This window comes from Protopterus annectens, chromosome 9.part0, assembly GCF_019279795.1.
Source record: "Protopterus annectens isolate FY-2018-M chromosome 9.part0, PAN1.0, whole genome shotgun sequence".
NCBI classification, from domain to species: domain Eukaryota; kingdom Metazoa; phylum Chordata; order Ceratodontiformes; family Protopteridae; genus Protopterus; species Protopterus annectens.
The window spans coordinates 1,761,958,852-1,761,981,955 of NC_056743.1; the positions used below are offsets into that span (position 1 = coordinate 1,761,958,852).

The following is a 23,104-nucleotide window of genomic DNA, read 5'->3' on the forward strand; positions in this document are numbered from 1 at the left end:
TAAAAACCTTTTGACATACATAAATCTATGAACTAATATAAAAAGTTCAACGTGCATAAAATATCACATTAACATATTGACTAACTTCAAATAAATGATGGCTTTGTTAAAACTACCTAATTGATATAGTTTGAGATCTCAGTGTTAAAATACTTGAAATAGAACTGGCTTCATTAATATCCGGATATTGCCTGGTATTTAATCTAAGCTGCCACACTAATTCTTTGTATTCTAACATATTTTTAACATCACCTCCCCTTACATTCATCTCTACCCTATCAATTACAAAAAACAAAAACTTCTTAAAATTGTCACAAACCATAGAGTTCATATACAAAGCATTGCTGCTTTTTTATTTTTAATGTCCCTCAAATGTTCAGCCATTTGGTCCTTCAACCTTCTTGTTGTCTTGCCTACATAAAATACTGGACAAAATATAAAAGAAGCTACATATACCACAAATTCGGTATTGCAATTAACCTGACCAGGACATTGTAGGGTTATCCTGTGATAACTACATAGGGTCCATCATTGATACATTTACAATATTTACAAGTACCACACTTACTCATCTTAGATTTTAATTTAACTTTTTTCAATCCTGAACCAAACTCAAACCACCCTTTTAAGTTCTTCCCCCAACTATAAGTTATCATAGGTTTAAATCCCAATCTAGCTTTAAGCTCACCAGGAAAAAGAGAATTCCAATACATATTTAAAATATTAACTATAGCAGATGCAGAAAAATACTCAAATAGAAATAATTTCTCAAGCCAAACTACTAGGAGTAACCATAGGCAACAGGTTCTCATTTGATCTACTTATCCATATCCACAATGCAATAAAAAAAAACTCACTATAAACTAGGAATGCTCGACCGACACAAAATCTTCATGAACTCATCCACCAAAACCCCCCTGACCTCTACTTACCTACTCCCCCCTCAACTCTGTGGTGCACCCATTCTGACAAACATTCAGATTACCCTAAAAAAAAACTAAAATCCTGTTCTAATAAAATTGCTAAACTTGCTATCAGTGCACCCATAACACACCACTGCACAGCCCTCAATTGGCTCAAACTTCCACACCTCCTAGACCAACTACAACTCAGAATGGCACACACAATTATATATCAACCCAAAAACTGCTCTGCACTCAACTCTCTCCTCCAAACATACATACCCACCAGGACCCTCCTCTCTGAAGACCAGCAACTAGTAACCCTACACAGTCCTAACAAATAAGCTGGACAGTGTCCATACTCCTACACTGTAGCAAAACACTGGAATGCCTTACCACTAAAAATCAGAGCAATAAAAAACACAAAAATTTCAAACTTACCCTAAAAAAATCACCTCCAAGTTACAAGCACCTGCGCCTGTTTCAAAACAACGTAGTAACCCTACCTCTCCCCTCCTACTCTTTATGTCTTCCCCCCACTCCCTACCCTGTCCTTTCTACTTTACCTACCATTGCTTTCTCCTTCCACCCCCTTCAAAGGACCTAGCTGCAAGAACTATTGAAACCTACTTCAAATATTAAGCTTCCCTTTTCTCCCTGTATATTATCTGCTAAAAGGACCTAGCTGCAAGAGCTATTGAAACCTACTTCAAATATTAAGCTTCCCTTTTCTCCCTGTATATTATCTGCTAGTCCTTCTGTTATAAATTAGCCACTCTATTTATTATAACTTCTTTTAATGCCATACCTGCAGCCCATCTAAAAAACAAAATCTTACAATCAATTGAATTGTACAGGTTATGTCACATTAAAGGTGGGAAAAGTTTTGAAATGATTGTGGTCATTTTTTATATGACAAAAACCTGGCATTTTAACAGGGGTGTACACTTTTATATCCACTGTATTTTTGTTATTTGTATTTTTAATTTGTGGAACATGTCTCCCTACTGAAAATGGGTTTCTGACCCAGTCGGACTTTCCCTGTCAACAAATGTCAAATAAATAAATACATTGCTACAGTAAAACCTTCCACACCAGCGGTCATAGACTGTTACGATAAAACCTTCCACACCAACAGTCTTACACTGTTATGGTAAAGCCTTCCACACCAGCGGTCATACACTGTTATGATAAAACCTTCCACACCAGCTGTCTTACACTGTTATGGTAAAGCCTTCCATACCAGTGGTCATACACTGTTACTGTAAACCTTCCAAATCTCTTCCCTGTAGTTATTCATGGTAGCAGTAAGCTGAAGAATGTATGGAGAGCAGACCGTCATATGGGTCCTTTGGCCAGCAGTCACTCATGGGTTAAGTAATATTAGCTGTTAGAATGTCTGTCAGCTGAGGAATATTACATAATTTAGGCAGCTGTTTACCACTTGATATCCTGTTTATTTTGGTTCATTTGTTGATTTTCACTCATTTGGATTATTGTAATTTCCTTTGTCTTGGTCCAGCTGCTCTGACCTCAAGCACTTCCAGCTGGAGCAGGATTCTGCAGCTAAGCTGCTTATGGGAACTGTCTGATACAATGATATTACAGAAGTTCTTTGGGATCTACTGTAGCCCGTTTTTTACTCAGGTGAAGTACCATCTCAAAATCCTAACTTATTTAGCCATGCAAGGTCATTTATCACTTCTGCTTTAAAGAGCTATGGGTTCCATCCAGTCCATCCTGTACTGTCCACTCAGCTGACAAGAGGTTGAATTTAGTTCCAAGGATGCAGGTAGTCATCAAGTCTTCAGTGTTTTTTAATCAAGCTCTACTCCTGTGGAATTTAATACCTTGTCAGCTCCTGGAGATTTCTGCTACATGCTTCTTTAGGGGTCCCCCTGGACCAGTTTATTCCACTAGACTCATTTCAAGCTTACTAATTATGTCTTAGAATATTATCTGTGCTTTATTTGGTTTTAGGTTTCTACTGCACTTAGTGTATTGATCTTTTTCTGCAATGAAAGTAAGATTACTTCACCATTTCCTAGAGAACTACTGCAGACAGACTCCATTCTCAATGCACCAGTCTGATTACTAAAGTGAGACTTTGATATTCAACCAATGGTCAGTGGATCAAGCACCACTGTTAACTATTTTAACACTTTGAGACATACCTCATGTTGGACCTTAAGCCTCATCTTAAAGATTTTGTGTTCCTTCCCTGGTTCTTCAGACTTATTCTTACATATGCCTATTTTTCCTTATCCGTGCTTGTTTTATCTTTCCATGCTGATCTGCTGCCTTATTGTTCTTGTGTAAACACGGACATGAAGAACTTCTGCCTTATTGTTCTTGTGTAAACACGGACATGAAGAACTTCATGTTCAGTTATTTTGACCGATTTGCAGAATTTTATAAACCTTTCTCCATCCACTTCCTGTAAGGTAATTTCTTGGCCGATTCATCTTACATTTGTCTTTGCATCTTTAAATTTTATTTTGCCCATTCTTGCATTAGCCTTTTCTAGGATGCCCTTGACCTGCCAGATGAGTTTTCCTTTATTGCAGTGTCTATGTAGAGCCTTTCTCTTTATTGCAGTGTCTGCGTAGGCCCCTACCTTTTCTTTCACTATCCTTTTATTCTTTTCATCAATGGTAATATGGTTTTAATATGTTTTATCTTTCTGTACTTGCCCCTGATAACAAGATTTCATTCTTCCTCTCCATTTCCTTTGCTCTTTCAGTGTTGTTAGCTTTTGATACCTTTTTATATTAATGTTTGTTTACAACTAGAATAAAGTTGGCACATCCAGGGGTTACTTTAAGGTGACAAGCCACATGGCACCATACCCAGTGTTGGTTAATGGCTCAGACTTCAACTGCTGTCACTTTTTTATCTGTACTTGTCAAAGCTAGGTTAGAAGTGATATCCCTTACTGGTTACAGCCCATACATTTTGCTTGAGTACACTTTCCTGCTAGAATTTCTCCTAATTCCTTTTTTCTTCTAACCCTTGTTCTGGCCTTTTCCCAGCTCATTGCATTCCATTCTCTTACGCCTTTTATACTAAAGTGAGCGCATCATCTTCTCCTTCATTAGACTTCTGCTCTTGTCCTCCATTACATTTTAAAATCATTTACTGTATTTTACTAACCTGTATCTGAGTGTATTCTTCCCCAGCAAACCTTACAGGCATGTAGAATGCAACATATATTATCTTATATATATTAACTCCCTTGCTTACAGAAACAGTCATTGAATTCTAAAAGTCTCTCGTTCTGGGCACTACTTGCATGTGGTACTGGCAGCCCCTCTTAGAAGGGTTACTGTGCTGCCTGCCTACCTATAGAGTCCCCCTACTGTGCCTTCTGAGCTGTGCAAATAGCCCCCCCCCATTTTCAGTTTGTATTCCTTTGCTGTGTGAGGCCTGGCACTGTCTCCATCCAAGTTAAAGTCGTCCTCTGTGCCTCTCCATTAAGCCCGAATTGAATTAGTATCCCACTATGGAGAGACAAGCTTCATCAACAGACCGTGCTTCCCCATTTGCCCTTCGTTTTTTTGTGGAATCCTTCTTTGTGCCTTTAAACTGCCCAAGTTGTTCTCTTCCCTAGTGAAGAGTTTTTTCTTGTCAACCCATTTTTATCATAGCTTAAAATTTATGTTAGCTGTACTTTTGCTTTTTTTCATAATTAGACATTTTTGGTATACCCATTGCAGTTCTGTTTCACTGATTAATTCTTTTGGGCAATAGCAGATATTTTACTGCTTGAGCTTTGCAAGGGCTCTTCACAGCATTAAAGTAAGCCACAGATAACATTTGGTAGAATTTTGAAGCTGGTCTTCCAGTTTTGATTTTTTTTTTCTTTTTTGAAGCTGTTTGTTTGGTCCGTTTGTCTAGCTTCCAGGCAGTTGTTTGTCTTTCGGCTTTTCCCGGTTAGGGGTCGCCACAGCGGAACTCCGGTCCACTAATGACTGGCAGTTGGTTTTTATGGTGTTGTTGCCAGCCTGACGCTCAACCTTCAACGAAGGCACGCCCAGTCAACGCATGTCTTTCGAACGCCCACTCGACCGCGGGGAGGACATGCAGACTCCACACAGAAGGCACTCCCAACCCAAGCCGAGAATCAAATGGGAGAACCTCTTGCTGTGAGGCAACAATGCTACCACTGCACCACCGCTATCCAATTGTATTTTATGTATTACGTTTTGGTTGCTGAAGGGAGAAGAAAGTTTTTATTGTAGAGCTTAAAGTATCTTGTCAGATTAGTTGCTTCAGGGCTTTGCATGTGTTTCCTGTAGCTGCTAAAGAAACAGTGGGCATTTGGACATTAAAAGATTTATGCTGTTTGCTGTTGGCATGTTAGGGTTGTGTACCACTTGTTTTGATCTGCTTGTACTTACATAAACTTTGTAATTGAATCTGTGTACCAGAACTACATTTGCTGTTTATTTTTTGTTTTACTGTGGTTGTTTATACTAAACTTTGTTATTATTACTATTACTACTGCTACCGCTACAAGTGGAATTGTTTTAGAGGTGTTTTTATTTAGGCTTATGTCATTTTGATTCTTTGGCGTTGTAAATGTCAACATGAGAGGATTTTTCTTTGACTGCAGAATTAGCTAATGATCTTGTCACATTCTAGCACTTTGGAGGTCAGACTGTAGTGGGTGTGGCTTGAGCCTTTCAAAAAATGAAGTTATCACCTTACATTTCAAACAAGCATTCATATCTCTGGTGCCATATTGTGTTACTAGAAAACTGTAAATGGCGAACTATTCAGGATAAATAAATCCTTACACTAGTGGCATTCTTTCAGTTCAATGCTTTAAAATGGATTTTATAAGTTGGGTGGCTGTGGTGGTACAGCGGTTAGCATTGTAGCCTTACAGCAAGAGGTTCTCTAGTTTGATTCTCAGCTGGGGTGCCTTGTGTGCAGAGTCTGCATGTCCTCCCTATGGTCACTTGGGTTTTCTCCGGGTGCTCCGGCTTCCTCCCATATTCCAAAGACATGCAGTAGGTGGATTGGACATTCTAAATTGGCGGTAGATGGGAGTGTGTGCATGAGTGAGTGGTAAAGAATGAACTATAGTGGCAGGGCTAGCTACCTAGGTGCTGTAAACCTTGGCTTGAGATGATTGTCACTGCAGAGGTGACACCCCAACCCCATGTGCAAAATGGGAAAAGGGATTGAGGATGGATAGCTGGATTATAAGCCAAAATAAAGTCAGTGAATATTAATTTTGTAATGTTGTATAAGCAGCTTATGATATGTGGGTAACCATAAGACACATACTGCCAGCAGAATTTTTTTCATACAGCTGTGAAGTTTCCTATGAGTTCTGTATTCTGTGCTACCTGAATGTTGAGATATTTAGAGAAATATGGAAATTATTACAATAAAATAAACAGTATACAAATAATATATAAACAGTATACAAGTAATATTCAGTATCTCAGCTTCATTAGACAGAGATATATCAATACAGTTGTGTTTGCCGTCATGTATGCTGTAAGATGAAGTCTTCTGATAACCTTGTGTGTAGCATAGTTTTGGAATTATTAATGTAAATATGAACAAGCAATATTTGACACCTAGAGGAGTCAGTAGGAGTAACTGCAGAAATGCCTGGAGGGCACACTCGGCTGTTTTTGTGTCTGTTCAGTCATTTCTTAGGTATTTAAAGCTATTTATGAGACTATGAAAAACAAGAAGCATTGAACTGATAGAATTTGTCTGCTTTGGAAAACACTAATAAATAAAACGTTGCAAATGTAAAAGGAAGATAATATTTTAAAATCTCAGTACTTTTCCCGTTTCCAGTGTAATTGGTGGCTGTGCTTTTTTTTATAGAATAATGCATACTTTGCATTTGTTAAGGACAGGTCATACATACTCAGCCCAGTAGAATTTTTTTTGAAAAGGTCACCAAAGCAATGGAGGAAGGCAAAATGGCACATTATATACCTCAACCAAATATATCCTAGAACTGCCCCCTGTGTTATTAATCAACATAGGCAGCTCCTAAATGCTTTGTCCCATACATGGGTCCCCTCAAATTATCCATGGTATGATCCCAGCTATTCTCATTGGGGGTGATCTGTAATTATTAATCGTGGGATGGGTAAGACCAGTCTCTAATCAAATGGGCTAGGTTAATTTGAGCACAAAAAGGTAAACTGGCTAGGCTTAAAATGGTCGTCAAGGGCAGATAGCCTAGTACTTGTCTGAGAACCTGTCATTTTTCCAGCTTCTTCACAAATGTGATCTTAGGAAAATGAGAACCGTTACATTCATTACCATTTTCTTTGAGCCTGATGATGCAAACTTGACATTTATGGTGATAGCTTCCCAAGCTCAATATAATACTGAGGGCTGCTCAGAGCACATTCATTTCCAAGTAATTTTACTGCTCATTTCAAACCATTTTGGTTGTACTAGGAATGTTTTGCCCGAGGTGAGACATATGTATCAGGATGCAGTGCAAAATATCTGTCTCATTTGCAGATCCTCCCTTATTCTAGCATAAGTCTTTAACAGACACGTATAGGTCTCTGTATTAAGGCCCTGAGTTTGCTGAAGAGCTTTATATTTTTGGATCGTTTTTTTAAGGTGTCTGACTAGTCCAACTGTTGGACACAGCCTTTTCCTCCCAAATTTAAGAATGTGGCTGTGACTTCTACAAAGTCATAAAAAGTGCTGCCATGTTTCCTTTTGATAACTACATGTGTTCATGAAGGCTGTAGAAAAATTATGCATACCTTATCTGTAGTGCTTAAGATTATTTTTTTTTCTAAAGACTTTAGTGTGCTATTACTCTTCAAATTTTCTGTCACCTTATGTGAATTTTCTGAATTCAAGAAGAATAAGGTAGGCAGTTTGTTAAATCCAGCAGCAATGTTTGATCTTGATTTTCTTTTGTTGTGATGCATCTTTCTCATTGTTTAGTTGTTAACAACCTCTGTCATGTTTAGAAGACAACCATATCCATATAGTGTTCTGTCTAAGACTGGGTCTCTTTCAGTAGCTGAAGAATTTCTTTTTGTTCTTGAAGCACATGAATTTATTAATAAATTAGTTTGTGATTCTTTGGTACATTTCACATTTCTAGTGACTCGTGTTGTTTCTGTGGTAGGAAGAAGCATTTTCTAACAGGAGACCTTTTGCACAAAATTATTTTTCTGTTTAATAGGTAGCCCTTCTAGTGTAGACATTATGGAAAGGAAGTGTCCTGTCTGCATTTTCCCCAAGTAAGCACCTCATATGAACAGAATGATAGCCTTTTTGGACCACAGTAACCCTTCAAAAGCTAAATGCTTCATTTTCATCCTGGACCCTCCAGATACAAAGGTTTCTGTGTCATATTCTTTTTGTAGGTAACTCTTCCAGCTGTTTTAACAATTTATACCCTTGTTGTGGGTAGAATTTCAGAACTCAAAACAAATTGGGCAAATACTTACAAGGATTTCTGGTGGGGGGTGTGTGTAATGATGATGAGTTAGTGCCAGCTATGCCAGGGAGAGTAGGGCAGTGCATGTGTAACATATGCCTGTATAGCTAGCTGGATTTTTGTAAAGAAATATGTGTCATTTGAATATCAAACTGATTTGTACTATTGCTTGTGTTTAAAAATGTATTTGTAAAGTTGCTGGTGTTAAGAAATGTATCAAGAGCAAGTCCTGCTAGACAGAAAAGATATGTACACGTATATCAGACTGTTTTGTTGTAACTGATGAAATGTATATATTTTAGCAGAGGATGCTGCTGGTAGGGAAGGGGTTAAACTAAGCTCAGCTGAGCTAACCTTAAGAAAAATAGCCAAAAATGAAATGAATTGGTTTAGGCTATAAATATTTTATCTCCTATATCTGAATGCTGCCAGAGAATAGCTTGTTAGTTTCTGCAGAAAGGGTGTAAGTGTTAGAATTGTTTTACGGTTTCCAAATGCTGTAAGAAACCTTAGCTAAAGTTCTGTGTGTTATTGTGACACAGTGCCAGATCCTGGCTAAGTTTCTAGTGAGGGGAGTAGTGTGGGAATCATAGAGTCAGCTGACCAGGTGTGATGTTATTCTGTAGCCAACACTGAAATTGTATTTAAATACTAGTGAAAGATGTGAGGTGTGTACTCTGTTTTTGGACATAAGACACTCATCCACTTTTCATCTTGCCTCCTTGCTTTAATAAGTAACTAGAGAACAGTAATTCTTCAGTCAGTCAGAAAAATATGGTGAGATTAGCTATTTTTTTTTACTATATCTGTGTGAGTCTTTCCATCTGTGTTGTTTTTTATATTTCCTGTGTTTGAAACTCTGGTGTTTATGATAAATAGATATCTGTATTTTCATGTTCTTTTTTTCTTATTTACTATTAAATATATCTAAACCTTTCATTGTGGCTGGTCTTTAGAAAATATTTAACGTTTGAAAGTACTTGAATTTATTTAGTGTCAGTGTAGCTCCACTTTCCTGATAGTCTTGCTGTTTGGTTAAACACTAACATTTGATAAGTATTAATTTTACTAAGTATAATTGGGTACCCTCGTAAGAGCCTTACAGTAGCTGGCTTCATGTGTTCTGGTGGCAGTGAATCTACCTTATAGTCTGGGTGGAGGTGGTAGAGTGGGTAAGCTGTGCCAGCCTTTTCCGTGTGTGTGTGAAAATCAAATCGCAGAGTGCATGTCTGACAGCAACTTTGAACAGAGTCACAGAGACCACTGATTTCACAGAGAGGATCGTGGAGGATGTGGCTTGAAATACTTGGCTAAGGACTCAGCTCTGTAGTGGTTAGTGGGGAGTCTTATTTGGGGCCTGGAGAGAAAGTCCAGCACCAGTACTGGAGTGTGCATTCTTTGTGTGCTCTTAAAGGAAATTGTACAAAGTACAGAGAGCTGTATCTGGAACTACTGTGTATGTGTCCATTTTTTTTCTCTGTGAACGTTCCCCACTGGTGTCAGTAGTGAGGATTGAGGCTCCATGATCACAGGCCTAGAGGAGGGACATCACATGGGGAGTTAGTACAGATAGGGTATGAGCATATTTGTCCATTTGTGCTCTATGCGCTCATCCAAAAGCATCTTATAACATTTTTGTTTTAGTCAGATTTTTATAGAAGGTATTTTTTTTTCAAAAGAGTTGTGGTTCTGGAAAGAGTTTCTTATTGTTGCAGTGGACATTTTCTAGTTCTCAGAGATTTCCGTAAGCACTTGTGTACAAATCAACATACTCACCCATTACACTGTTAACCCTCTTCATCATTGGGGATACGAGATGGTAACTTTGGAACTTATGATATTTTTCTATGTTTTCCAGGTTTCCCATCACAGAGGATATTTCTAGAGGTGAAGATCATTTTCATTTTATAGTTCTTTTTCTTTCTCTTTGTCACAGCCTGTTGAGTTTTTCCAAGTGTTTCACCCCAGTCTCTGTAGTCTCAGTGTTAATGACAATTCACATATACCTTCATCCTGATGACTGTATGGGCTGCAGTCAGACAGTTCCTGGATGACTTGAGGCGTGTTTATTTCTTCTCTGTCTCTTTGAAGAACTGAAATGATGCGAAAAGAGAAAAAAAATGTTTTCCCCTCTCCGTCTCAATTCTTCTACCCAAAGCTTGAGGTCCGAGGTAGGGAGCTCACCCAGAGTTTGTTAAAAGTGGAGAACTCATGGTCTCAGTCTCACGTCAGAGTACAAATAAATTTGAAGGAATGTTAGCTGCAGAGCTGGTTTTGTAGCTGTTTAAATATTGTCCCATATATCTGACAGTACCACAGTGCATAAACATACAAGGGTGATCTTGATCCTACCAACTCTCGGGGGTGACAGTGAAATGTAAGGCTTTATTTGTTAATGAATAGCCACCTCATGACAATTCCTCTGCCACGATATTTTAATAATTTGTCGGAGCCATTCCAGGGCCTTCCTGAACCTTTGAATCATCAAATATTTCTTCATTTAGTAAACCCATGGGGGCACCATCTGTAAATGAATTTGCCTTCAGTATTCAGCTGCTTTCTTTATTTATGGGGTTACATGAGGTCATTCAGTGGGATTAGAGTCAGCATCTTCTGTATGTATTTCCTCTTATCCCTGAAGTTTGCAGAGTTCTATTTCATTACTCCATTCTGTTTGAGACAATCTGTTTGCTTGTCAATGTCTACATCTCATATTGTAGACATTATGTTACACTTTTGCTTCCTAGAAGTTCTCTGAAGTTAATAAAATTTTGAATAAAGTCAGAAATAGAGAATATTTGTCAAAATGGAAGAGATTTTCATTTTTGAGTCAGGCTGTTTTTTTCTGCATTGACAATATAAATTGCTGTGGTCCTAATACACTGTTAGAAACTCCTTGTGTTCTGACTGAAGAGTGCTTCAATCTGGAAATATATTGCTGTTAAGTATATTTCTTGGCACTTCTTTTCAGAGTTCTGCATTGTCTTAATTTTTGCCTGACTGAATTATTTTATAGATTTGCTGACTAAACTATTTTATATATTTGCTGGCATTGTTTTTGTTTCTGATCTGTACTGAAATATAGTTGGTGGCTTTGCAGTTGCCCGCCCCTTCTGTAAATTTTATCTGGGACACTTCTCCCAGTCTAGTGCTCATTCTGCCTAATACAGAGAGAACATTTGAGAAGGCCAACCCAATTATGTTCTTAACCTTGAATTATCTTCTGCTCCTCCTTCCTCCCCTTGCACTTTACTAACAAAAAAAATCTCCTTGTGTTCTGACTGAGTGTGCTTCTCAGCTGATAAGTATATTTTATTGGCACATTTTAACTGTTCAGAGTTGAATACTGTATATGTTTTACTGTATCTTGTTTTAATTTTTGAAAAACAAAATAAAAAAAAATCCTATTTCTCTACTCGTTTCCCGCCTTTGTATAACTAGTAGAGTTTGATTTTCAGATTTTGTTGAATTCTGGTCTGTTTTGTAGTTTCTGTGTTGCCCAGACCTTACTAAGATAAAAGGAAGCTTCTGTGTTCGTCAATGAGAGTGGTGAGCTATGAGCAGCCTATCTGTCACTGGTGGAGTGGTTTCAGCTCAGAATCTGTAGTTTTATTGACCACTTTGGGCTATTTCTATCCCTTTCATCTTTCTGTTAAAAAACAGTGTTTGTGAGGTTTTGCACATCGCACAGCACAGTTTAACTAGGGTTAAACTCTTCCCGATGCCAGAAAGTCTGCTCTTTTAATTTTCCTTTAGAACTAGCCAGTTTTCTAGTTTTAGCACTCAAAACTGTTTCTTTCTGCTCAGTACTTGTTCAAAACTTGTTCCAAGCACTAAATGATCTACAAATTACTGTAGCACTCAACTTTCCTCACTTGTTAGAAGGCAAACAGTTTTTAGTACTTAAATTAATAAGCACTTATCCAGGCATGTCTAAGGTTCAGCTCCCAGTATTCCTATCCAGGCATGTCTAAGGGTCAGCTCCCAGTATTTTTCCCTGTCCACCCGATGAATCTGGGCATCTTGGGGCAATGTAACAATTGCCTTATGTACACTGACAACCCTCTCCTCCTACCACCCAACACTACAACCTTTGAGAGATGCACTTATATAGCCAAGTGGAAAGCCAAGATCTCTCCAGCCAAGACTGTACTAGAAAGTCAATAGGAGAAGGTAAACACCTGCACCACAGCACACTCAACACATAGTCCATCAAAATCTACACTACCTAAATCCACACATAGTAACACAAAACACACACCTACATTAGCGGAGGCTCTCAATAAAAATATGCCCAAACAACAGAGACTTCCAAAGCTGAAACGCAAGCAACCACCCCCAACACTACCCAAATGACACATAGCCCACAAAATCAGTGCGCCACTCATCCTCAGCCTATATGGCAAAACAACGTGCCCAACACACTAGCCATAGGTGACTCTATAGTCAGGCACACTGATGTCCCACTCACCAGGCTAAACAAGGAGAAAGATACTGTCAGCTGCCTGTCAGGTGCCAGGATCCGCCACATAATGCAAGCACTCAGGTAGCTCCACATCAAGTACAAATATGACTGTCATTGTTCATGTTGGTGTGAATGACCTGAAATGTACTTCCCTGGACTACATGAAAAGAGACATGGAGGAGCTCTCAGATCATGTAGCCCAGGCAGGTATGACCCTAGCCCTGAGTAGCATCTTGCCATCGCCCAGAATGATACCACAATACAAGGACAAAATGATTGACTTCAACAATTGGCTAAGCTTCTGGTGTCATTGTAAGGGGATTGAGTGTCTGCCTGCCTGGGGCGACATGATCGACAGACCACAATGCTTTGCCAAAGATGTTCTGCACCTGTCGCCCCTGGGATTCCAAGATACTGGCTAAGGCTCTTGCCACCCCTATACTGCCCTTTTTAGGCAAGGTTCAAATGACAAACTCGCCACAGTAGCAGGTATAAGCAAGCAAAATCTGAGGGTAATGCTACTCAGTGCTAGAAGTCTAAACCTCAAAATGCACTCACTCGAGGCACTCCTTAAAATGGAGAACATTGACATCAGTGCAGTGACAGAGACCTGGTTCAAGCCTCCAGACAGCACCCTGCATTACCAGGCTATAACTCATACCACACCTTTCGGCCACCTAACCTGGACCGAAACACTAAATTTAGCAGGTGCATGTCCATATTCATTAAGGATATCTACACCTCCAGGCTAGTTGCTCAACATAATGCATCCAAAATTATCCAAGTGCAACTAACACTGGGCAAGACTGCAATCCAGGTTGTAGCTTGTTACAGATCCCCCACCATGCCCCAGGATGCCCACTCCACGATGTTCTTCATTCCACATTGCTGCAGTCCTAACTATTGGGTAGTCCGCTGTCCAGTCGGCCCGAATACCAAAGTATATGGCTGACGTCGGTCAGGGCGCATTAGACTGACGTCAGTACGTCAGGGTACTAATGCGCATGACCGACGTCATAACCTTAGTCTTTTTTGCCGCATGGTCCGATGCAGAAGCAATTTTGCGAGTGCAGGTTGGCGTTCTGAAAATTTCTGAAGCCAGAGTTTCAGACCGAATCAAAGTTGGCTAAGTACCCGTTGGGAATATTTTGGTTTTTTCTTGCCTCAGTATTTAACCGGATGTCAGAAAAAGTGAATAACTGTATTTCTTGTGGGAAACAGATACCTCATAGGGATTACCATACTTTGTGTATACCTTGTTTAGGGCCTGAGCACGGCGTTGTTGGATGCCGTTCTTGTGCTAGATTTAACAAACGCACTATTAAGAGAAGGTTAGACTGTGCCAGGTTAGTGTTTGGGAAGCGTTGTAACTATAAAATGCCGTCGGATGTTCCAACGCCGGGGACTAAAAGCGCAAGGACAAAACAGCAAAGCCTAGGGGAAGAACCGACAGTCCCAGACGTCGGTTCTTTGGAGGGCTCAGTGGAGCCGGAGGTTTTGCCAGGTGTTTCTTTAGAGTCTCAGGGAGAGACTTTACTGTTACAGGATGTTTCCTCTCAGGAAGTAGGCCAGGCTGAGGGGCTTCTCAGGTGGCTGTTCTTCCCTCACTTCCTAAGGTGGTTAGGGCCTCCCTTCTGTTTCCAAGGCTTCCTTAAGGGGCAGGCCAAGTTTTGCTTCAGTGGGGGTTTCTCCTACTGCTTCTGGGTCCTTGCCTAAGAAACATATGCTTAAAATGGCAGAGGATTTGATTACTATGATAAGGGGTTCTATGCCCCCTCCTGATAAGAGGCCTAGGGTGGAACCTGAGCTTGAGAGTTTTGAGCAATGCTCGGAGGCTTCTGAGTCTTGACTGAAGACTTGCAGGAGTTCCCTCCTTATTCTGATTCTGATGTGGATGATTCTACTCCGTCAGCTTCTCCTCCTGAGGATTTTTCATTTTCAGAGACTTTGCATTCCATGAGGGAGCATTTTAAATGGGAAGGCCAAAATTTCTCTGATTCCAGGAAAAGGCTTAGGGAGTTCTTATTTTTACCCCAGCATAGGCCTTTAGCTATACCTCCTGTTTTGAATGTGGTGGAAGATGTTTTGCAGAGGCTTCCTGAATCCTGATTCTTTGCCTCCTGCCCCTGTTAAACCGGATAGATATTATAGGGTGCCTGAAGCTCATAAGTATCTTTTAAGAGTCCTAGGGCAGACCCTGAAACTGTCTCTCAGGGGCCTAAAGGTGTAAAGGCCTCAGTTGTTAAAAATCCTGTCCCTCCTGATAAAGAGGCAAGGGCTTTGGATAGATGGGGAAAGAAAGTGTATACTTCTTCCACTTTAGCCATGAGGGCGTTGAATTGCCAGTTCCACATGTTAAAATATCAGAATTATCTTCTTTCACAGTTGAAATCTAAGGTGGATGCTCTAGCGGAAGGTATTGTCTGTAAAGAGTTGCAGGATTTAGTTCATGTGTCTGAACAGGTGGGTAAACATTCCTTGCAATGTGGTTTTGATGCTGTACAGGCCTCCTCCAGGGTGGCTGCCACTGGTTCTGTTCTTCGTAGGCACGCCTGGTTGAGAGATCAGAATTTAGCTGAGCATGTTAAGACAAGAATTTTGGATGCTCCTTTGCAATCTGATGTGTTGTTTGGTTCGCCTGTGGAAGCAGTTTTGAAGAAAATGGAGGACAAGGCTAAATCTATGCAAACTGTTAAAGATTTTTTGCAGGTACAGCCTCCGAAGTTTAGTAGAAATTGGCCTGCTAAGGGTTGGACTTATCCTGCTTATGATTCCCAGTCTAGGGGTAGGTCTAGACGTGGTAGGGGCAGAGCTCAGGGTTCCTTTAGGCCTAGGACAGGGAGTTCACCTGCTCCAACTTCTGGTGAGGGCCGGGGTCAGTCCTTTCGTAAGCAGACCCAATGACCTGCCTTTTCAGCTGCCAGTTCATTCTCGCCTGGCAGCACCGTTGGGAGGAAGGCTGTCTCTTTTCAAAGAAAATTGGGATTTTATTACCCAAGACAGATGGGTTCTGGATATCATTCACCACGGTTACAGGTTTTATTTCCATACCTTGCCTCCTTTCAAAGGCATGCCAGACATTCCTCCTCTACAAAGACAAGAGGCGCACAAGCAAATTTCTATGTTACTCCAAATAGGGGCCATTCAGCCAGTTCCTGTGCCAGAAAGGGGCCTAGGATTTTATTCTCGCCTGTTCCTAGTACCAAAGAAGGGGAACACGTGGAGACCAATTTTGGATTTATCTATCCTCAACACTTATCTGGACATTCCCAAGTTCAAAATGTTGACGTTACAACAGCTTTTACCTTTACTGGGCAAAGATCACTGGATGGTAACTTTAGATCTCAAGGAAGCTTACCTTCATGTGCCTATAAGACTAAGTTGCAGAAAGTATCTGTGTTTTCGAGCTGGAAGTTCTCATTATCAGTTCTCTGCATTGCCCTTTGGCTTATCTACTGCGCCCAGAGTACTCACGAAGGTTCTGGCTCCAGTAATAGCTTACTTCAGGCTACAAGGGATTCAAATCTACCCTTACTTGGACGATTGCCTGATTCTGGCTCAAGAAAAGGAAGACCTTCTACAGCATCTGGAATATGTCATAGCAGTGCTAAGATGCCTAGGGTATTCTGTGAACGAAATAAAGTCCAGTCTAGTACCCTCTCAAGACATGTGCTTTCTGGGTGTGAGACTGAATACAGCAGCCCAGATGGCCTTTTTAACCCCGGACAAACAACAGAATCTTTCCAGTTACTTCCATCAACTATCTCTTCAGTCCGGGCTGACTGCAAGGACAGTCCTTCAAGCCTTAGGGTTCATGGCATCTTGTATTCTGGTGCTTCCCAATGCCAAACTGCATATGAGGAAGCTACAATGGTATCTCAATATTGTATGGACACAGCACTGCCAGGATTTGGACACTGTCATTCAAATAATACCTTGCATTCAAAAGGAATTTTTGTGGTGGGCTCAGGAATGTCACCTAAACAAGGGACTCTCTGTGACCCGGCCAGAGGCGAGTCAGATTCTAACGACAGATGCCTCAGACATTGCTTGGGAGCTCATCTAAATGGAAAGTGGATACAAGACAAGTGGCCTGCCAGACTACAGCATCTACATATCAACATGAAAGAGATGTTAGCAGTCCAGTTTGCATTAATGGCTTTCAAGGAGTTACTTCTTCCAGGGCAGGTGTTGATTCTAACAGACAACACAACTGTCATGTGGTACATCAACAAACAAGGGGAACACATTCTTACCCATTGTGCAGGCAAGCAATGATTTTATGGGAGACTGCGCTCAGCTTGCAACTAACTCTTCAGGCAAGGTTTCTGCCGGGAGCACAGAACTCCTTAGCAGATGTGTTAAGCAGACAAATCATGGATCCCCACGTGGAAACTGGATCTTCATGTATTTCAAAAATTGACAGTGTCATGGGGAACTCCAGACATAGATCTGTTCGCTTCTCTACTAAACCACCAGCTGCCAAAGTTTTGCACAAAGAAGTTTCATCACACAGCTTGGAAAGTGGACGCTCTTTCTTTCAGTTGGAAAAATCTTCATGTGTATGCGTTTCCACCTCTGCCTCTTCTTCCAAAAGTGCTTTTAAAGGTCAGACAAGACAAGCCAAGGATGATTTTAATAGCTCCAGATTGGCCTCGGCAGCACTGGTATCCATTACTGAGGAGTCTGGTAAAGAAGCCTCCATGGCCTTTACCCTTGATTCCACACCTGTTGTCTCAGAGAAGGTCACCTGCTCAATGTCAAACTTCACTCTCTTCATCTAACGGCCTGGCATATTCTGTTTTGAAAGGCAGCAGGTCTCAACTTCCTCAACAAGTTTTAAATGTGATTATGGAAGCCAGGAGACCTAGTACAAGAAAAGTGTACGCAGAGAAATGGAAGAGATTTTTATTTTGGAGTGCAGCAAACAATTTGTAGATTTGAGCCAAATTTGAGTGTGGCTCTTCAATATCTTACTGAGTTATTGGACAAAGGTTTGTCTTTCTCTTCCATTAAGATTCATGCTGCAGCAATTTCAGCTCACTATGATTGTGACCCACCATTGTTTTCGCATCCTTTGTTCAAGCAATTTCTTAGAGGGCAAAGAATATAAGACCCCACGTGAGCTCCTACTCCTGCTTGGGATCTCAATTTTGTGTTGGAGAAACTTACTCTACAACCTTTTGAGCCTCGGCTACTGCTGAATTGAAATATTTGTCTTGGAAGACTGCTTTTTTGTTGGCCATTACTTCTGCAAGAAGGGTTTCTGAGTTACAGGCCCTTATGGCAGTGGAACCTTTTTGATTTTCATAAGGATAGGGTATCTTACGTACTAATCCTTCCTTTATGCCTAAGGTGGTTTCTAGTGTGGCTTTAAACCAAACTATTAATTTGCCTACTTTTATGCAGATCCCCAAAATAAAGGGGAAAAGATTTTGCACACTTTAGATGTACACAGGCAATTGCGTTATTATTTGAGCAGGACTAAAGATTTTAGGCAGTCTCAGCAGTTGTTTATTTCTTTTGCTTTGAGTTCTCAGGGCAAGCCTGTGTCAAAACAAACTATTTCTAGATGGATTGGGTGTTGCATTTCATTTTGTTATTCCCATCATGGCAAGGAAATTCCAGCTGGGATTAGGCCTCATTCCACTAGGGCTACTGCCACTTCAACAGCATTTCTAAGGGGTGGCAACTAAGGATATTTTGGAGGCAGCTACTTGGAGTTCAGTGCATACTTTCTCTAAGCATTATCACCTTCCTCTCTACTCTAAGTCTAGGGCTGGTTTTGCCACTGCTATTTTGCAAGGCATGTTGTCAGTTCCTGCTTCCTTATGATTTGCCAGCCTCCTTACCTCTGCTTTGGGATTCTACCCAATAGTTAGGACTGCAGCAATGTGGAATGAAGAACATAGTACAGTTTTGTACCTACCATAAATGTAGATGTTCGAGGATCCACATTGCTGCAGTCCAATTTACCCTCCCTCCTTCCCCTCTGTGTTTAGGGGTGGTTGTGTAGGTGAGGTTATATTCTGCTACTTGTGTATATATTGTATATATATTTTTTGGTGCAGGTATTTTGGGAGTTTTTGTTTTTGGCCTTATCTTTTCAGGGTCTTCTGACATCTGGGGCAAGAAAAGACTGAGGTTATGACGTCGGTCATGCGCATTAGTACCCTGACGCACTGACGTCAGTCTAATGCGCCCTGACCGACGTCAGCCATATACTTTGGTATTCGGGCCGACTGGACAGCGGACTACCCAATAGTTAGGACTGCAGCAATGTGGATCCTCGAACATCTACATTTATGGTAGGTACAAAACTGTACTTTTCTTTATATACAGGGTAATATTAAGGTACAGCCCGATATCCTAATAATGGGCGATTTCACCTGCCCCACCAGCAACTGGGAAAACTATTCATGTACTAACTCATTTGCTCAATGCTTTCTGGAATTTATAGATTCCAACGCCCTGGATCAGCTTGTCTATACCCCCACCAGGGGCAGCAGTATCCTGGGCCTGGTCATTACCAATATGGGCAACCAATGTTCCACGCCAGAGGTCAACTCCTTGCTGGTCGGATCCAACCACAAGCTAATTACCCTAGACATCAGTATCCCACCCCCACCCCCCATTAAGGAAACCACCGTAAAAACCTTCTCCAAAGCCAACTTCATGCTTCTTAAGACAGAAGTGCAAGCTTCACGACACACATACAGACGGACAATAGAGGTACGACTGCTGAATCATATACAAATGCAGTGTATAAGCACATAGACGAGTATATGGATCATGCCATCCCCAACAGAACCAAGACGCTATCCTCCAAAAAAAAGGAAGCCAGTCTGGTGGTCCCCTGCCATAAACAAACTCTAAAACAGAAGGAAGAAGCTGTTGCAAAAAAAAGAGTAAAATCCCCTGATTGTAGGAACTCCCTAGTCAGCCACAGTAAAAAGCTGAGATCCCTCATAAAAACCTCCAAAGCTAATTACGAAAATAAAATCGCCACTGATTCTAAAGGCGACCACAAAGCATTCTACAGCTGTGTCAAGAATCTCAATGGTGACACTCAGATCTGCTCTGAGCTACAGCACAATGGCACTAGATATACAGAACCAACTGATATTGCCAACATCTTGGCAGATGGGTTCAGTGCAAACTTTACCCCCCCCTCACTCCCCAAAGGGCCCATCACTATACTGGAAGAATGCAAAGCCCATGTAATCATGGCTGCATAAGTAAAGACTGCACTCTCCAAAGCCAAGAACACAGCATCCATGGGACCTGACAACATCCCAGGCTACGTTCTGCACAAACTACTGAATGAACTGGCATCCCACCTAAATACTATGTTCAATCATAGCCTCACTTCAGGCTTTGTGCCTACTGAATGAAGCACAGCGACGGTTATCCCACTCCACAAAGGGGGTGCCACCATGGACCCTGGAAACTACCTTCCATTAGCCTGACGAGCCTGGTCTGCAAGGCCATGGAACATATCATCTTGGAGCTTATAAACAAGGACATAGATAACCTCCAAACACTAGACCCCACTCAGTTTGGGTTTGTAAAAGGTAGGCCATGTCTCCTAAACCTGATTGACTTCTTTGAAGTAGTCACCAGAGCTGTGGACATGGGTAAGGTGGTGCACACAGCCTATCTTGACTTCTCCAAGGCTTTCAACACCATTCCCCACTCTGGAATTATAGATAAACTCACTAGACTGGGCATAAATCCCTATGTCACAAGATGGGTTGCCCACTTGCTCACTGACAGAACCCACAGTGAAAGTAGCTGACTCCAAATCTGACTTCAGACCACTGACAAGTGGAGTACCACAGGGCTCAGTCCTGGGTCCTCTCCTGTTTGACATATGCTTCTCAGAAGTCCAGGCTAATACAGCAGGTCTTTGGCTAACAAAGTTCACAGACAACTGCAAACTAGGTACTATAATAGAATCGCCTAATGATGTGGACATTCTGCAAAGGAGCCTCACTGAGACTGATGCTTGGTGTCAAAGTCATGGCCTCAAGCGCAATGCCAAGAAGTGCATTGTCATCCCCTTTGGGAAAAACACTGTACCCATGAACTACCACATAGGCGGTAGCCTACTAAACACCGAAGTGTGATAAGAGACCTTGGGACATAGGTGGACAGTAGTCTCTCCTTTGGTAATCACATTGCCACAGTAGTCAGGAAATCCTTCTACATGGCACACCTCATCACAAAGGGGTTCACCTCCAGAAAAAAGAGGTCATTGTTCCTTTCTACTCATCCCTCATCAGACCCATTATAAAGTACAACACCGTGTTTGGCATGTACCTCGCAAGACATCTACAACAACTAGAAAGGCTGCAGAAATACCTCACTAAGAGGATTACTGGCCTCAAACAGATGCTATACGCAGACAGTCTCAAAAAACTCCAGCTCTACTCCGTCACTTATTGACTACTCAGAGGCAACCTCTGCCTACCATACAAAGCCATGTCAAACCCAGATCTGTTGGACATGCTACACTTAAAAAAAAAAAAAAAAAAAAACAATCCCTCTGAGCCACACGCTCCAGGGACCTAAACCTTGCCAAGACAATAAACAGAACATGCCAGAGAGAGAGATTCCTATCCCAGAGACTTCCCATGATCTGGAACAGACTACCAATTCATGTCGAGCAAACCTCCTCATTAGCCCTCTTTAAGAAAAATCTCGACAATTGGATGGGAAATAGGAAATTCACCCCGGGGACCACTTATGTGGCTCTGCTAGACAGGGGCGTAGGAAAGTAACTTTTTTGGCTAGGCTTATATAGGCCCCAGGGCTGATAGCCTAGTACCTACCTATGAACCCATAATTGGTTTATATTATCACTTCAGCAACATATTGGTAAACTGTACACTGAAGATTTCTGTCACGTGAGGTGAAAAGAGCAGCATTGTCACAAGCAATTTTTCAAATGTGCCTAGATAACCTGTATATGAAACGTTATGCAGAAGAGGAGAGAGAGGGCCCAGCCTACATCATGTTTGATTTAATGCATTGACTGTAGACATAACCTTTTCACTTTGTAGACACACGGACTGATCGGCACGCTGCCATGGCCTGGGGTCCTGGATTAGCTGTCTGTGTAATTGTAGTTATCAACATATGCAAATGCCTCTGTGGCTGCTTGTCATTAACTAGCCACTACTTGACTATTTTGAAAGACTGCCAATATTTTGTTGTCTCATGTCGTAAACAACTGTATTCCAAACACAGTCTGGGATATTGCTTCCATAATGTCTTTTGGTGTGCAATGTGATGCATTAACTGACATAGGCATGTGGGTGGTCCCATAGCCCAGTGCTTTCCTTATGTGTGTTATAGTAACCATGTTGTTGTTTACATGTTTGTATCTGTTGTGTATTGGATTTAATTCCACTGCCATCTTTAAGTTACCGTCAGATACACTCCTCCTATTTCAGCTTTGCGTTTAATATTTTCTTGTAGCTTCTGTTAGATGCTTAGAACCTAGAAGTTAGTGTTTGCAAACACAGTGTAAAATGTCTGCATAGCTCTTATCAGGAATATTATCACTGAGGCTGAGAGAATGCATTATGGAGAAAAATCATGCCAAATGTTATCCCTGCAGGTGCTGTTTTTGTAAAAGTCAGCATCTTCCTACAGGAAGAAATATGCAGCCATATATGCTCCACTGAGATTTTCTGCATTGCACTTCATTAAAGTAAAAATATGTTCCATCTGTTTCTGTAAATTTAATGAAGTTCATCCCGTTTCATTTAGTAGTCTTTGATGAAGTTTTATGCTTGTTTCACTTGTAAACAATGACCAGTACTGAACAGAAATATACTATCTTCACTTTTACTTATGATGCTTCTTAATTGTCAAAGGCATTCTGCATTTCTGACTCTTTGTTGGTGTTATTAACTTTTGCAGTGTTCGGCTTCTACAGCTAGAATGTTTGAAAGCCATTGATATGGGGGAAAAGGAATCAATTTTTTGGTCAGTAGCATATAGTTGTACCAGCAGGATTATTTCCATTGGTCATCCAATTCTTTACCCTGTTCCTCCATTTTTCATATTGTACTTAAGCAAAAGGAGAATTCTAAAATGATTACAAAATGTTCATGAGTTGAGCCATACACTGGACTTTGACACTTCTTTAGTCCCAACTCAGTATTAGTTATTCATAGTATCAGTCTGATGTTTGTTCACTTTCTTCTGTGTAACCCAAAGTCCATTCTTTTGGGAGCAAATGTAGCTTTTCAGGGGTGAAAGAATGGAGCTTGTCAA

The 23,104-nt window shown here is 40.9% G+C and overlaps 1 protein-coding gene across 3 annotated transcripts in view; it reads left to right on the plus strand.

The window, feature by feature from the left end:
• Nucleotides 1-23,104, plus strand: part of SWSAP1 (SWIM-type zinc finger 7 associated protein 1) — a 218,715-nt gene that overhangs the window by 99,839 nt on the left and 95,772 nt on the right. The window contains exon 1 of one of the 3 annotated variants that reach the window (XM_044084615.1): nt 10,177-10,239. The exons of the other annotated variants lie outside the window; for them this stretch is intronic. The gene's annotated coding sequence lies outside the window, so the exon portion shown is untranslated. Of the gene's footprint in view, nt 1-10,176; nt 10,240-23,104 lie in introns of those variants that run through there. 3 annotated transcript variants of the gene reach the window in all.